Raw genomic sequence first — 15,916 nt, 5'->3', positions numbered from 1 at the left:
TTTTAAAAAACACACCATCAACATCGCATTCTTTCGTTTGAACTGATGGAAACAAAATTGGAGGGTGACAAACCTGCCCACACTATACGCTTCAGTGAATCCACAGTTGGGTAGTCTGCAATTTTATATTGGATTTACTTCCCTTATCAGATTATCCCCAATCAGGAAAATCCACATGTAAGGGGCGGGGAGTGCAGACTGCCAGCTGAATGAGGAGGATGTCAACTCAAGGAAACTCCCATGTAGATGAGCCCAGAGTCTGTTACTTCCCCTCCCTCTTTAGCTTCCAGATGTAGCTTTATATCTCCAGCTTGCAGTAGCAAAGCATCTTGGGGAAGAAGGCAGACAGACAGACAAACGTGCAAGGGCGTGGGACATTGCTGAATCTTTTTTTTTAACCGCCAGGTTCAGATTTTCTTCCAGAGACACCAAAGTATCTTTGGAAATCTCTCAAGCCAGGACTTCCGGGAAGGGTGACTTCGCTTGTGCCTGCTTTTGAGACCTGTCAGTGATATCCTGCTTTTCTCCATTACTTGCAGCATTTTCACTAATAGGCAAAAAACCTTGTGGTTTAAGAACGTACCTATAGCTAACAGCTATTCCTATCAAACTTTAAAAAGAAGGGAAATTGGGCAGCTATAGTGAATGCACCAGGAGAGCAGGAGACCTGACCTCCTCTCTGAGATATTGGACTGCCCTACAAATCTGTCAAAATGCAAACACAATTTGGGTTGGTCTCTCACAGTCCAGTCCACTTCCTGTGTAGCTTGGGAGAGGAGGAAGGGCAGAGGGGAGGTCGGGGATGGCAGCAGGCAGGAGAGGGAGGGGAGGGGAGAAGAAGGACAGATTTGATCATTTGCATGTTTATTGAGTTCAGTGGGATTTACTCCCATGCAACCATGCTTAGGCTAGGTAAAACTGTCTGGGAGGAGGGAGGGCTGCAGTGGGCAGAGGAGGTAGAGATCAACCTCAAAAGCCTGTTTTTGTTGGGAGGACTGGATTTCATTAATTTATGAGAAAAGGTCCAGCCAGCAATGCCGGACGGACTTCCGAACAAGCTCTATCTGATTAATGCGATACGTTTATCTTTTCTTCAAAGAGAAAACGGACTAACAGGCAAGCACCCTTCTTTCTATTATTTTTTTTACTTGGTTTAAATTGTTGCAGCAAAAAGAGATTTGTCAAATGAATCAGCTTTAAAGAACTTCTGGGTGAGCTATAACTCTTCTCTGTTATTCACGAAATTAACAGCTTATCTCTGTTTCTATTGCAAAAAGCTGTCCTGGAAGTGCATTCTAAAGATATAAACAGAAGAGGGATTTCTATTCCGAGGAACATTATATTGTCTGGGACTATTCTCTTTTTGGTCTATTTTATTTTGACGAATCTGCTTCTTCACGACGCCACTAACTGTTTTGATGCTGGGAACTAAATTTGTTTTGTATTCTTGAACATAGAGAGATAAGGCAGGCTGCTCTGTTTATACTGTGATGTCATCAAGCCTGGAATATTAACCCAATTGTTGCTGAAATAAGAAGTGGTTCTTCTTTATTTTTGTTTTGTTTTGTTTTCGTGGTTTTAAAAATGGCAATCAAGAAAGTGGCTGAGAATCTGGAAGTAATTATGTTTCAGAAAATAATGGATGAGATTGAGATAGCAAAACAAACCCGGCGACAGGGCAGTAAGGAGCTGAAAATTGAACTGAGCAAAATGACGCAGGAGCTTAAAGAAATAGGGGATCCTGTGAGAGAGGAGAATGAGATCAGAGATGAGAAAAGAAAAAATAAAGGGAAGATATAAGCCTTGGAGACTGGAACAAATGTGGAATTGGAAAAAGATCTGGAGTTTATGGATATTAGAAATAAAATCTACTGTTTGGAATTTAACGTTATCTCTGAAGAAATTAATGAAGATATTAGAGATAAAGTTATCAATGGCTTGGATAATCTTCTGGACTGGAATGACGTGATGGAGCTTGATATAGAGAAAATCTATGGAATTAACTGCAGCCATGTGACAATGGAAAAACTCTCAAGAGATGAGCCAGTGCATTTTGTAAAAAAGAAGAACAGAGATATGACTTTACAACAATATTTCAGCAACTTATTCAGAATTGATGGCAAGAAAATATTTGGGATAGAGGACATTCCCATCAGACTCTTATTATATGACTATGGCTATGACAGCAAGATTATTATGGAATACTGATAATGGAAGATTGGACACTGAAATTACTGGACTTAACAGGACTATTGAAGATGGAAGATGGAATTAATATGGATAATGGAATAATGGCTATTGAAATTGGACTTAACAGATTTTGATGAGATGGATTAATCGATATGTTTATTTGGATTATGGTTATGACAATAAGATTATTATTATTATTAACGAGATGGATTAATCGACATGTTTATTTGGAGAAAAATTGATAGATATATTTCTTAAAGAATTGAAACCTCTCTTTGATTTTTTGTGGAAAGAATAAAGTAATGTTTATGAGATTTGATGATTAATTAAGATAACTACTGGAGGAAAGTGATTTTATAATATAATTTAAGAGGCAGGATTGTTATATATTGTAGACCTATAACTGATTTGATCTGCGACAAATGGGAAGTCAACATTTTATTTTTTTGTTTAATCATTTTTGTTTTGTTTTGTTTTTTGTCTTTGAATGTTTTATGATTTTGTTTTGTATGTTTTATGAAAAATTGAATAAAAATTATTGTAAAAAAAAAAAAAAGGAAATCTCTCAAGCCAGGAATGTACAATCTTTTGCAGCTGAATGTGTCTCCACAACTTTATATGTGGAAGCCCTGGGTGCTTCATGGTAGCTGTGGGTCCCCCTTATTTCCAAGGGGCTCCCACCAGTGCCTCCCTTAATGAAAATAGCCACAACTATCTCTTTGTAGCCCAAACTATAATTTCTCTTCACTGTAGTGGAGAGGGAGAAGGCAGAGTCCCCTGGGTGTCTGTTTCTCCAGACTTTCCTCCTTTGTCAAGGTCAAGTGTTTTCCTTTTCCTCTTTTGGCTATGCAGGGGTGCCTGAGAGGGCTTCTTTCTCTGGAGTTCAGAATTAGGACCATATTCATGTGTGCTGATTAATGCACCAGAGCTCAGGGTCATTCCCACTCCTGCTCTAGACACACACATAAAACCCTTCACAGCTTTCGAGGACCATCTCAATCAAAACCGCCTGGCTCACTCCATCGAAACCACAGGACGATCAAAACCAGACATCTCAAGGAAACACTTTAAATACGAAGGCAGCTTCACTCCAGTCCTTCAAGAGGAGCAATGACAGCAAGATGTAGGATAAGACTGGGCTCAGCAAGAGAGGAATAATATGCAAAGCTCTCAATTGAGTGCACAAAGACAGCATCTAGTTTTCCAGGGGGCCAAAAACTGATTAAAAACACAAAGAAGGCAGCTTGCTACAGTGAGATTCACCACTCAAAGCTGATTTTTGAAAGACCTGAAATATAACAGCTGCTTCTTTCCTACCCAGACTGATATTTCTGACTAGCCTGGATTCTGTCCCACTTGCTAGACCTCACTGGTTTTCAACTGGCAACCTTATGGGTAGCGAGAGCCTCTCCACTGGTACGGAACCACTTCCGTGGCAAAAAGGAAAGTTTGCCAGATGCCAAGCTCCCTTCAGCACCCCCAGTGAACATGGCTAATAGTCAGGGATGATGGGAGTTGCAGCACAGCCACATCGGGAGGGCCCCCACAGGTTCCTCATCCCTGTCTGAGTTGCTAGGTAGTTTCCCACCCACACTCTTTACTGAACCAGAAAGCTCAGGTGATCTTGCAGCCATCAAATGACAGTTATGTTGTGCTCTTGTTTGCTCATGGGAACAAAAACACACATATACAACTCAAGGAAGACCATGTTCGACCATGACACTCACTGGGTGACCAAAATGGGGAGAGGGGAGAAATATGTAGGCCAAATGAAAATAACATAAAAGACACATGAAGTTTTTTCACCAAGTGCCACCGTGTGCCACAGCAACAACTCAGCTTGCTAACAAGGAGATTTATTTTCAATCTTTCTCGCCCTAAGTTAAAGAAAGCAGTAACATTTGGTTTGTAGGAAGATTTAAGGATTTCATGCAACTTGCCCCAGGCCAAGTGCCAGGTCTCAGTGGCCCTGCTAGCAAGACCAGTAATGCTCTCCCCCCAGTTGTGATCCCCATTCGCTGGTGTTCAGAGACACACTGTCTCCCACACTGAAGGAAACACATATCCTTCACTGACAACCTCCTCCATGGATTTGTCTGATCCCCTTTTAAAGCCATCTGTGACACCAGCACAGAGCAAACTTGCATGCACAGCAGCTGGGCTCCTGGGAACACCTCTGGTGCTGCGGGAAGCCTCCTTTAAAATTCACGGTGAGAGGGTGGCTTGTACACACACGTACACACACACACACACAGAGAGAGAGAGAGAGAGAGAGAGAGAGGAATGTCCAGAGTATATCATCAAGACCTACTGAGGTGGAATGGTGGGAAGGCCCTGGTGGCCTTTTCTGTGGCGGTACCTGAAGAATTGAGATTATCTTCTTTTTCCTTTTCCTTTTCCTTTTTTCATTTCATTGGCACTTGAAGACTTTTCTCCTTCAACAATTTTTGAACTCTGTTAATGGTTGATCTTCCGAGTATTATTTATTGGCCGACTCCCAAATTTTCTTTTGCTTTGCTTTTACTGTTTGTATTCATTGATGTGCTATTTATTTTATGATTTTAACAGTGTGGACTAATGTCAGTTTAATTGTTGGGTTTTGCTAGACAATTTGAGCACCTCTGTCAAGAAGGGGAAAGTGGGACAAATTCTTTTTAGTATAAATAAAATACATTGCCTTAGCAATTCTTACAACTTTGTGAGGTAAATTAGCAATATATTACGATTTCCACCCTGCAGTCGGCCTGCGCCTGGAAGAAATGGTGGAAGGTCAGAATCCATCATCTGAATTTCAGTTCTTATAATAGAGGGCTTTTCTGGCTCGCAGTAAGCAAAGGCACATTGTTGACTAGAGGATTGTGGGCTGAACAGCTGCAAAGGGAACTAGATGGGAAGCTGCCCAGCCGGAGGTTGAAGAATGCACTGACAGAGCTGGGAGGGCGGGGACAGGGGCCTTTGCACATTTCCTCACAATCTTGCTGTCGCTCCCAAGATGCCATCAGTCCTCATCTTCACATCATAACTTATATCAGTGCTGGAATTCACACCCAAAATCGTAAAAGGAAAGCCCACGGCTGACCCAGAGTTCCAAGGCCGTGAGTATTCATGAGGTGTTTTTCTGCACCTTGAGGGAGGGTAATTGAAACAAGGTGCCTTTCCTCTCAGCCTGGCCTTCCAGGGTGTGCATTTAATTAACCCTTTCCATGCATGACTGAGGGCCAAGGAGCGTTTCATGTAAAAGTGACAGGATCCTTTTCCGAGTGAGGTTCCATCCCCAGGGACCTTCCACTTGGAAGAAATTAGGGGATATACAAACATGCTTTGTTTGTATTTTTGACCATACAATAGTGCCATCTGATGATAACACTTAATATTTTTGAAACTTTTTCCTTGGGTGCTCAAAGAACTCCACACAATCATCTCAGCAATCCTTGCGACAACATCGTAAGGTAGTGTGGCGCTGTTACCCGTGTACAAGTCATTTCTTTTACTAAGAAAGAGAGGGCAGGCCCTTGCTCCTGGATTTCTACAATCTAGAAATCAATATAAGAGAGACAAATGAGAAAAATGCAGCAAAGGTGAAAAGGGAGAAGAATATGCATTTTTTCCAGATACACAGGCTTAGTAATGGTAGTAAATAGGGACGGGACTAGTGGAATGTGTGGAATTTTCCTAATTTTGCAGATAGGGGCTGTGATTAACAGAGCAATCCTAAATATAGGAAACAGGCAGAATTTACACCAGCATAAATTAAGCTGGCGTAAATTACCCCTATTCTAAACTGACCTGAGCTTGTGAGGTACCTGAGAGGTAAACAAGCTTTTAAAATAGAATTTGACTTTTGTTGTTGTTGTTATGTACCTCCAAGTCAACTACGACTTATGGCGACCCTATGAATCAGCGACCTCCAAGAGCATCTGTCATGAACCACCCTGTTCACATCTTGTAAGTTCAGGTCTGTGGCTTCCTTGATGGAATCAATCCATCTCTTGTTTGGTCTTCCTCTTTTGATACTCCCTTCTGTTTTTCCCAGCATTATTGTCTTTTCTAGTGAATCAGGTCTTCTCAATATTAAATCAGCCTCGCCAACTTGGAAGATGACCAAAGCTGCTCCTCCAGATGATCTCAGTGATCAAACCGGGATAGAAGGGTTCAGGCAGTCCCAAAGATACCCTGGACCTAAGTTGTTCAGGGCTTTGTAAATTAATACAAGGACCTTGAACCTGGTAGTGGAGGGGCAGCCAGTGCAGATGTTTTAGGACTGCGGTCACATGTTGTCAGCCATGTGCCCCCATCAACAGTCTGGCCACCACATTTTGCACTATCTGAAGCTTCCAAACCAGGGCCAAAGGCAGCCCCACATTGCAGTAATCCAGTCGCAAGGTTACCAAGGTCACCAATGCATGGACTACATGGGTCAGGCTCAGAGCTTGGAAAAGTTACTTTTTTGAACACAACTCCCATCAGCCCCAGCCAGCATGGCCACTGGACTGGGCTGACGGGAGTTGTAGTTCAAAAAAGTAACTTTTCCAAGCTCTGGTCAGGCTATCCCTGTCCACGAACGGCTGTGGCTGATGGACCAAACACAGCTTCTAAAAGGCACTCTCGGCTACAGAGGAAATTTGATCTTCTAGTGACAAAGATGAATCCAGGAACACTCCTAAGCTACGGACCTGGTCCTTCAGAGGGAGTGCAACCCCATCCAGAACAGGTAATCTGCCTATCTCCCAGACATGGGAACCACCTACCCAAAGAGCCTCCATCTTCCCAGGATTCAAGCACAGTGTATTGGCCCTCATCCAGTCCACCACCGACATTCAGGCACCAATCCAGAGCATTCACAGCCTCTCCTGATTCAGATGTTATGGAGAAATAGAACTGTGTGTCATCAGCATACTGCTGACACCTTGCTCCAAAACTCCTAATGACCACTCCCAATGGCTTCATATACATGTTAAATAGCACTGGAGAGAGAATAGTACTCTGAGGAACCCCATAGCACAAGTTCCAGGGGTCTGAGGAACAAGAGCACTCATCCAGTGCTACTCTCTGGACATGAGCCTGCAGGTAAGAGCAGAACCACCGTAATACAGTGCCTTCAATACCCATCCCACTGAGTCAATCTGGGAGGATACCATGTTCAATGGTATCAAATGCCACTGAAAGATCAAGCAGAACTAACAGGGTTGCACCCCCCTGTCTCTCTCATGATAAAGTTAATCCAACAGGGCAACCAAGGCTGATTCAGTTCCGAAAACAGGTCTGACCAGTACAACAATGGAACCAGATGACCAGATGGTGGATGTCCAACCTGTTCTGGATGGGGTTGCACTTCCCCTGAATATAATAATAATAATAATAATTTAATTTTTGTGTCGCCTATCTGGCCGAAGTCACTCTAGGCGACATACACAATTAAATTCCAGTAAAATTACAATTTAAAATACAGAGCAAATACAATACAGCATCATAAAACAGTGTATAAACTGAAGGAGCAGGTTTGTAGCTTGGGGGTTCTCCTAGAACCATCTCTGTCACTTGAGGGTCAGGTAGCCTTGGTGGCACGGAGTGCCTTCTACCTACTTCGGTTGGTGGCCCAACTACGTCCCTATCTGGACAGGGATAACCTGGCTTTAGTTGTCCATGCTCTGGTAACCTCCAAATTAGATTACTGCAATGCACTCTATGTGGGGCTGCCTTTGAAGACGGTTTGGAAACTGCAGCTTGTGCAAAATGCAGTGGCCAGATTGGTAACAGGGACCAGATGGTCCGAACATAAAACCGATTCTGGCCCACTTGCATTGGCTGCCTGTATGTTTCCGAGCTCGATTCAAGGTGCTGGTTTTGACCTATAAAGCCTTACATGGCTTGGGACCACAATACCTGATGGAATGCCTCTCCCGATATGAACCCACCCGTATACTACGTTCAAGATCAAAGGCCCTCCTCCGGGTGCCTACTCCAAGCGAAGCTCGGAGGGTGGCAACAAGGGAGAGGGCCTTCTCAGTGGTGGCCCCCAAATTATGGAATGATCTTCCTGACAAGGTGCACCTGGCGCTAACACAGTTATCTTTTCGGCGCCAGGTCAAGACTTTCCTGTTCTCCCAGGCATTTTAGCGTGTGTTTTTAAATTGTTTTTATATTGTTTTGAATTTTAAAATTGTGTTTTAAATTGTTTTTAAAATATGTTTTTAAATTGTGTATTTGTTTTAATGTTTTTGATTGCTGTAAACCGCCCAGAGAGCTTCGGCTATGGGGTAGTATACAAGTGCAATAAGTAAATAAACAAACAAACAAACCAATTACCTAGGCAGGTTGTGGATTCTCCAGCACTGGGGGCATTCAAGAGGCAGTTAGACAGCCACCTGTGGGGGATGCTAACTTGGATTCCTGCATTGAGCAGGGGGTTGGACTCGATGGCTTTATAGGCCCCTTCCAACTCTACGATTCTATGATCCTGTGATTCTATGAATCCAGATTGCAATGGGATCTAGATAAACAGTCTGGGGCTTTGGACACACTAGCCACTTCAAAAGCAGGAAAAATGTTTTTTCCCCCACTGCTGACTTCAGATTTTTTAAGGACCGCCCACAGCAAAGTATTGGGCCAATCACCATCTCTTCCTGAGCCTATAGCACAGTGTTTCTATTGGCTACAGCTGGAAGGCAATTGGGTTGATCTACCAATCAGCTGAGAAATCTGTCTGAAGCTAAATTAAAAAATCCTGCATTCAAGCTGATCCCAACAGGTTTTAGAGTAAAAAAAGGGTGGGGTTTGACTAGTGTCAGCTACCCCCATTCTCAGACAAGAGAGGTGGAAATGCACTGGAACTGGCAGAACAGGGAGTGTTACAAGTACATGTAGGACTGCCCTAGTTTTCATCTGGGAAGCAGGAGGTGTGCCAGTTGTATGTGTTCTTAACTGGCTCTGACAGAATCCACAGTGAATGTGCAGGAAAGGCAGAATCCCATCATTGTCCTGGTCCTTGGATGCATTTGGTCAGAGTGGCACAGATGATAACAGGATAGGTGACCATTGGCCTGACCTCAAAAGGCCACTCTTATCTCCAAAATTAGAGTATCTTGATAAGAAAGGAAGGGGAAGAAATTAATTATGAAAACATACAATAACTCAAGGGATCTCATGGGAAAACATTTCAATTAATTACTCCAGAGACAAGAAAACACACAATGTGATGAGGAAAGTGAGTCACTGAGCTATTTCTCAGCAAATGTTATTTTGAAAAAGCAAGGGCCACAATCCAAAACAGAGTTAAGCACATTTAAACGACACCTTTCTAGTGACATCAATAGTGCCTTCAAGCTCACAGACCTTCCTTGGCATTTCCTGCTAAGATTGCTGGTCATGGAAGACGAGGGACTGGATTTGGATCGACTTGTCCGTCTGCCACTAACCTCTGAAGTGCCTTGGGCTCTAAACGCCCTCTTCGCTGCTGCTGCTGCTCATTTTTAAGCTGCAAATGCAGGTCGACAATGTGTTCTCACTTGCCTAAAACTCTGTGTGTGAGAGCTCCAAATGGATGCAAGCACCTGCTGTAATTAGAGATGGGGGAGAATATCTGCTAAATCGGACCTAGCAGCAGATTCCAGCTAAATTCGATAGTTCGTCATCCTTTCAGACCGGCACCCATTTCTTGCTGCGGGTCGCGGCTGTAATCAGCAAGAATTTATTCTTTCGAACTTTCCCCCCTATTTTATGTTGAGTTACGTTGAGTTAAACCACGTGGAACACTGTGACCATTCATGTAAGCTACCTAAAATTTATGCAATGTTTTTCCTGCCGCCAAAAAAAAGAAAAAAGACAAATACTGTCATCATTTACATAAGTATCTACATTGATAGCTACGAAATTTTGGCCACTGAAAAAAAATAAACACCAGGGATTGGATCACCCAAAACATGCACAGCAGATCAAATTGGAAGGTGCCAAAGCAAACAGGAACAAAAAAAGAGTGGATCAGGATCAAATGCACGTGGTTCGGAACATGCACCAGGGATTGGATCACCCAAAACATGCACAGCAGATCAAATTGGAAGGTGCCAAAGCAAACAGGAACAAAAAAAGGGTGGATTAGGATCAAATGCACGTGGTTCGGAACATGCAGCAAACCCCATTGCTAGTTATAATTCACTGCTTTGTTCTGGCACTGTCAAACACCTCCACCTTTCCCCTTCTCTTGCATATCCTGCTCTTACCTGAGGCAAGATCTTCTCTCTCATGCTATGTGAGCCATTTTGAGAGACAATATGGCTTGAGCACACTGATTGCCTACAGCAAAGTGTTTCCATTGGCCACACCTGGAGGAGCAATGGGTTGATCTGCTGATCAGTTGCAAAATCTCTTTGAAGCCAAATTTAAAAAACAAACACTCACTCGAGCTGCTCCCACCAGGTTTTACAGTAAAAAGGGGAAGGGTTTAACTAGTGTTGTGTGCCCCCATTTAAAGAGAGGAGGAGATGCATTGGAAGCGGAAGAACAGCGAGTGCGTTTCTACCCAATATTTGTCTGAAAAAACAGGATAAAAATCTAACACACACAAACATTTCATAAGTAAAGTGAGCAAATGAAAAGGTTACATGCAAATGGAACTGTTTTGCTAATGTTTGCACAGAAAGGCAAGCACAGAACCAAGATGTTCTCTGTCTTGTTCTCCTAGCACAGGATTTTAAAAAATGGATGTGTTTCTCTTCCGCTCCTCCTTTTCCTGTAACCCACATCAGACTGAGGTTCTCTGACCCTGACTGGGGATTTAAAACTGGGAAACGGCAAAGGAGGTGAGTGCATATCCGTCCTCATGTTTTGCAAGAAGCACACCCAAGGTTTTTTTGTTTGTCCGTTGTTGCTTCTTGGGCTCTACTGAGCCTTCAGTAATTTATTGCTGTTATGCTGCCTCTCTGCTCTTTTTGCGTTTTCTTTTTTTGTGTGTGTTTTCTTTTTGCATTTTTTGTTGTTGATCTTTTAGTTTTGTTCTTAATTACGAAGCCACTTTGGGAATTTTGACAAACTGAAAGGCTCCAATATCAGTCTCTTAAATAAAATCAAATATAATTGCCCTTTGACTGGTCTGGAGTTTAATAATTAAATATATATTTCACCGAATAGAATCAACAAACCAAAAAGCTATTATCATGAACCCTAATCAGCACTGTAATCTCATAAATATGGGAATGAAGTAAAGATCCCATTTTTCACCCCCATGTCCAGAGTGCCCTTCAAAGGCTGACCGGGAATGTGTGATCATTAAGTGGCTCCATTTCCTTTCCTTTAGCAGAGCAGCAAAGATGTGATGTTGTCTGGAGGCCAAAAGAATCAAGCTGCTCATTCCTTCCCCAGCCGCCCCTTCTCCGGTTTCTTCTTGTTCTAAATCTGTTGTCCAGCAATTAAGTGAAAAGGACACACTCTGTAAACATGACACCGGCAGGGAGTTTGGAAACCTGCTGATTTTGGACTTTCCAAGGATGAGGAAGAGGAGGGGGGCTCGAAAAGCAGGAGGAAGGTTGAAGGGCAGCAGATATAAAGGGAGATGGCCTTGTTTTCTTGCCATGATGTGAATCTTCCCAGTTGGAGGGAAAGATCTAAGGCAGCCTTCTTAGCGCCACCTGTTCATGTGTGCTTCTGGGGTGGAGAGCCCATTGGGTGTGGTGAGAACAATGGACCACAGGCACAGCTGCCGAGGGGAAAATCCAGGGTCCTAATGTGCGGTACTCGGTGTTGGAGCAAAGTGAAGCAGAAGATTTAGATGCAGAACTGGCTTATGCAGGGGCGTGTCCAGATCTAAAGTGAGACAACCTGGCAAGTGTGTTTTCCAGCTCAGGGTCCCTGAGTGGGACTGAATTCAGGAGCTTGAGCTGGAGAGGGTGGAGCCCAAGGAACAGACAGCCTTGCTCTGCATACACAGGCATACACAGAAGGCCAAGGCGCCTGTATTGATCTGTACCAGGCCTGGCCAATAAGAACATAAGGACATAAGAAGAGCCTGCTGGATCAGGCCAGTGGCCCATCTAGTCCAGCATCCTGTCCTCACAGTGACCAACCAGGTGCCTGGGGGAAGCCCGCAAGTAGGACCCGAGTGCAGATCCAGATGCGTCATGCTGACTGCTGGCTGCAGGGGCTGATGTTGCACATCCTGCAGAGGGCTCTGGTCACATGCTGTCTGGGGCTCTTCATTATGAGAGGTGCAGCTGCAGACAAAAAGTTCCTGCCTCAGATCCTGGAGTTCCTGCCTTGTTTACATGCAAAGAGGTGGCGAAAGGGCCACTCTCTTCTGTATTCCAGAACTTTTTGCTTATAATTTGTTAATTCTGAAGGGGCACATGAGCTGGATGTAACTTTTTTGTTTGCTTTGCTTTCAAGTGGCAGTAGTGGCTTCCTGATATTTTTTTATTTACAGTATTTTAATACTACTCACCATCAATTTGTTTTCTGGGTTCAAATATCTGAGCTGTGGCCTCTGCCTCCCTCCCCACCTCCCTTACCAGCGGAGAGACCACCATTGCTATCTTATGGATAAAAATAATTATTCTACTACCTCTGTATGTGTTTGTTTATTTTTAATGTTGTTTTAGGCTACTCAGATGTGTAGCAGCCAAGGCCAGCACCTTGTAGGCGTGTTTCCTTTTAGGTAACTGAAATGTAATTGTAGTGATTACTTTGGAGGCAAAGCAAAGTAATCAGTTACTTTCAGAGCAATTGTAATTATAACGGTAATTACTACTTTCTTGGGCCATATAACTGTAACTGTAATTTATTACTTTTTAAAAGTAATCTTCCAGGCTCTGGTTCTAGGTCACTGGCAGGTCAGCTCAGTGCTCAGTCTTAGGGACACTCTGTCCTGTTTCCCCAACCCTGAAAGAATGCACCAAAATCTGCATGTAAATTGTATGAATTTTGTATGCACAGTTTCCATAAATTTGCATTTGTTAATGCATTTAAATATACATTTTGCATGCATTTTTAACATACAATAAGCTCTGTTGGTGTGTGTGTGCGTGTGCGTGTGCATTTTGGCACCAAAACCACATTGTAAAATCCAAAAGAGCGTATAATTGGACTAACAGTTGCATCCTTAGTATCTACAAGCAAGTTTGGCAGTGAAATGCAGACCAAGTGCATCGCTCCTGCAAGCCTAGGTACTTGTAGGTACTCCATACTTAGTGTTCCCTTCAACACGGGAACTAATAATGCCTGAAGAGTGCTAGAGAGACACAGAGATTAATCTTCATGCTGGAAAAAGTAGAAGTTGTGAGTTGTCCCCTAATTTGGGGGTGGTGGGGTATGCCATAGTTCTGGCTTTTTTCTTTGGCTTCATCTGAAACCAAACCAGTACAGGAGTGCCTTTGAGGAAGGATCCCACACACTTAGGTGTTTTAGTTTTCTTTTGATTATTGTTTACAAGCATCTACACTTAGGAGCCAGGTGCATGATGCCTCCCCTTTTAGCAATGGAAATAAGACAGCCAACAATGGTTATGGGTCAAAACAGGCCTGAACTCCAGAGCTGGGGACATGGCCACTGAGTACCCCACTAGACCCCTTATGTTTGATCCTGCCCAGTGCCATTTCTGCCTAAGCATAAGGACACCTAACATTGCACAGCAATCACTGAGGGATAGGCAAAAAACCCTACTCAGCTGAGAGCCAGTTTGACTGAGAGGGAAAATTCCTATCTGGCCCCTGTCAACCTGCTGGAAACAGCTCAGTGACCGAAGAAGGGTGGGTGGGTGGGTGGGAAAGCAGCACGTGAAGAAAGAGCCTGGTGTCTGGCAGGCTAAGACCTTTCATAGGCCTGGACCTGTCTCTGCCCTTTGCAGCTCTCCTGGGGAATCTAGCAAGAGCTGCATTGGGTGGGCAGATGAACTTCCCTCACCTGTCTGGTGTGAGCAGGTGCATGATGCTTATTCCCTTTAGCAATGGGAACAAGGCAGCCAACAATGGTTTATGGGTGAAAACAAGTCATAACTTTATTGATTACAGCAAGTAAGCAGGGTTGGCATGGCAGTAGGGCAAGGATCCACTTCCAATCCTGCAGCCCATGCTGAGGGAATGCAGAGTCATCCAGCAAGCAGCTAGGAATCACCCTTGGGAGCTGGCAGCATTAGACCTAGATGATATACATGCTCAAGACAACGAACCAGTGGGGAGGGGGTGTGAGCTGGATGAGATGACATCTCTCCCGAGCCAGGAGCATGGCCAGTGAGTACTCCGCTAGACCCCTTATGGGGTCCCCCTTATGTTTCATCCTGCCCAATGCCATTTTTGCCACAAGGGAGGGGAGCAGCATTTCTTGACTCATTGCCAATCACACTCCCGTGTTGAAACCAAGCACTTGGCCCTTGATGATGTCGCTAAGTCAGGCATTGTTATCCTTGGCTGAGAGATGAACTCCATCCGTTGATAAAAAGTGGGGCAGTTGCACTTGATTAGTGGCTGGCAGACACCCCTCGTTCAGATCAGTTTCACTCTTGCTCTACTGACACAGCAGTGGGTCACCTCAGTTCTCAGTGGGTCACTTGCATTTCTCCACTGCAGCCAGTGGAGCCAGGCCGACCAACCCAACATCATAGATGGGTGTTCTCTAGCCAAGCAGGCAAGATTGGCTTTCTTGGCCAGCTCCAGGTCAATGACTTTCTGCGTGGTCATTCTCCCCCAGGTGTATGAGAAGCAGGTGCAGGGGGCCAAAGCAATGGATCTGCTTATCCAAGAGAGCTTGTCGCTCCCCCAGCCTCATGCCACGTCTGGCAATCCAGCACAAACACACACCCATGATGACAGGCCCAGCTGATCAGATCACAGTGTGAACCTCTGCATAATCCTATTCGGCACAATCCTATGCCTGATGATTCACACACTTTTCTGGCCTGAAAGAAATCAGAAGTTACTGGCAACTCGAGGTATAACTTGCAGGCAAATGTATTTCCCAAATGTATGTGATCTCCAGCACCCAATGGCCTCGATCTGAGTCATGGGGAGGCCCCATTCTTCGGCCAAAGTGGCAATCCTGATTCTGAAAGAAAGTGTGCCAAATCCCTTCAGGAAAGCCTGCTTTGGCAAAGCATAGCCAGTAACCCCCTGAAAACCTCTGTGACCTGGTGCCCAGTTAAGGGAGATGTATCAGTATCAAGGAGGATAAAGAACTGTCCTGAGCACTGAGGCCTCAAGCAAAGATACGTTTTGGTGTCTTGCAGGGGGCAGGAGCCCTTTGCCAGAGATGAGTGAGAGTGAAGTACCCTTAGCAGTTTAGTCTGTCTTTGGCTTATGAATGGTGACTAACAGCTTGGATTTGGACACGGCAACGTTACCCATTAAAGAGACATTGTTTATTTATTTATTTATTACATTTATACCCCACCTTTCTTTCCATGCTAGAAACCCTAGGTGGCTTGCAGATGGTTCCCAGGCGGTCTCCCATCTATTTATTTATTTATTTATTTCGTTTCATTTTTAGACCGCCCATAGCTAATAGCTCTCTGGGCGGTGTACAAACAGGATTAAAATACAATAATATAATAAAATCAATAACACATAACAGCAAGTTAACTAACAACGTTAAACATGAAAACATTAAACATTAAAATGCCTGGGAGTATAGTCAGGTCTTAACCTGGCGCCTAAAAGAAAGTACCGTAGGCGCCAGGCGTATCTCCTCAGGTAAGCTGTTCCATAGTTCAGGGGCCACCACAGAAAAGGCCCTAGATCTAACAACAATC

This window comes from Rhineura floridana, chromosome 16 (assembly GCF_030035675.1).
Source record: "Rhineura floridana isolate rRhiFlo1 chromosome 16, rRhiFlo1.hap2, whole genome shotgun sequence".
NCBI classification, from domain to species: domain Eukaryota; kingdom Metazoa; phylum Chordata; class Lepidosauria; order Squamata; family Rhineuridae; genus Rhineura; species Rhineura floridana.
Note: the sequence above shows the minus strand (reverse complement) of the source record.